This window comes from Corapipo altera, unplaced genomic scaffold, assembly GCF_003945725.1.
Source record: "Corapipo altera isolate COAL_440 unplaced genomic scaffold, ASM394572v1 57907, whole genome shotgun sequence".
Lineage (NCBI taxonomy): Eukaryota > Metazoa > Chordata > Aves > Passeriformes > Pipridae > Corapipo > Corapipo altera.
In genome coordinates this window covers 1-1759 of record NW_020890194.1, presented here as the reverse complement: position 1 = coordinate 1759, position 1759 = coordinate 1, and the positions used below count along the sequence as shown (strand labels likewise).

The 1759-nt window shown below is 60.3% G+C and overlaps 1 long non-coding RNA gene across 1 annotated transcript; it reads right to left on the bottom strand.

The window, feature by feature from the left end:
• Window positions 1–228: 228 nt before the first annotated feature.
• LOC113942365 lies at window positions 229–1352 on the bottom strand. The gene is made up of 3 exons (XR_003525901.1): window positions 1201–1352; window positions 597–746; window positions 229–401 (listed from the first exon to the last, which is right to left on the bottom strand). It is a non-coding gene; the product is annotated as an uncharacterized LOC113942365 (long non-coding RNA).
• Window positions 1353–1759: the final 407 nt, after the last annotated feature.

Genomic DNA, 1759 nt, shown 5'->3' with positions numbered 1-1759 from the left:
CGGGCAGGACGGGGCTGAGGGCGTGTTCCCCGTGGGGCTGGAGCACCGGGCTGGCTCTGGGCTGGCTGGGCCAGCTTTGGCTGCTGTGAAGCCAGCCCAGCCAGCAGGGCTGGAAAGCGTGGGGGGATGGAGGGCCTGACTCTGCAGGCTGTCCTGCAGCATTCCTTGGCTCTGGCAGCCAGAGAGTCTCGGGGTCCCTCTCCCCACAGGGAACAAGCCCACCCTCAAGGCCATCAGGGCCAGTACCTGTCTCCCTGAAGAGCCGCCTTACACAGGAGGATGACCACTGCGGTGGGGTACAGGTTGGTCATCAGGCGAAGCAGTGACTCCGCTTTCTCCCACGCTGCCTGTGTGCTGCAGTATGGCAGGCTCTCAAGGATGCTGCTGACTATCTTGGGCGCCTGCAGGGGATACAGGTGAGGATGGCACTGCCCCCGGAGTGCAGCCATGTGCTCAGTTGCCCTTCCCATTCCTCTCTGTTGCCTTGAGGTGGCTTGGGGGGGCCCAAGTCCCCTGTGCTCGGGAGGGAGGGATGCAGGGAGGAACAAGGCCCAAGAGGGCTGAAGGGTACGACAGTGCAGCCACAGGCCACTTACGTCCGTCAGCCAGACGTCCGGGTCCTCCAAGGCCACATCCAGCAGGCTGCTGGGCACCTGCTGGTCGAGGATGCTGGCATCGCCCACTGCCTCGATGGCCACGAGGATGACATCTGTCCTCTCGTGGGGATGCAGGTATTTTCCAAAGGCCTATGGCAGCAAGGAAGGAAGACATGTCACGCTGAGTGCCCTGACGGTGCTGCTTGGCTGAGCAGCTCGAGGGGCCCTGGCCGGACGTGCCCACCACTGCTGACAGCAGTGCCCACAGCAAAGCTGGCAGCAGTGCCTGCAGTCCCTGCATGGCAGAAGATGAGCAGAGAGGGCCCTCCTGCTGGGGGAGGAGGGCTCATGGCCACAGGCTGCTGGCCCCACCGAGAACCAGGGACTTGCTGGTGGCCAGGAGCACTGGAGCTCCTGCCGGGGCTGAAGCTGCTGCTGGGCCACTGGAGTGCAGCCCTTGTGCTCTCCCGGCTCAAGGACGGCGGGAACCCTCTCCCCAGGGAGCTGAGGGCACGCCAGCCCCACTGCTGCGGGGTCCTTTGGCTCACACCAGTGCCCTGCTGGTGCCATGGACAGGAGTCCCAGCAAGGGCGCAGCTCCTTACCTTGGCACAGTCCCTGGCGCTCAGAGAACACAGCGCGGAGGTGGTCACGGCTTCCCGGTGGACTTGGTCTGCTCTGTCCTTTAGCCTGGATTCCACTAAACACCGGGGCAAACACACAAGAGTCAGGAAGGCAGAGCAGCTTTGCCAGCAAGCTCACCAAACCGCCCTGGCATCTGCTGGCAAGGGGGCAGGACAGGAGCAGTCCAGGATTTTGGGAGGTGTAATGGGGGTACTTTTGAATTGGATGATCAATGAAGCATAGAGGCGTGAGAAAGGAATCGTATTAGGATGTGAAACCAGCTAGAGTATGGTACAATGTAACTTCATGGCACAAGCTAATTGTGAGGTCTATTGTGTTTTTTAGCAAGTCAGCTTGATATCCCCTATTATCAGAGCTGAGTTCTTCCTTGGTTTTGCTACATACTGCAAGATAGATATATCTACCCTTGAAACACAATGGTAGAGGTCATCCATAGGGGTGAGAAAGATGATGATGGGAGGAAGATTCTGTGGGCAGGGGTCGCTGGCCCCTTGCCCTACAGCAGGGCAGGCACAGACT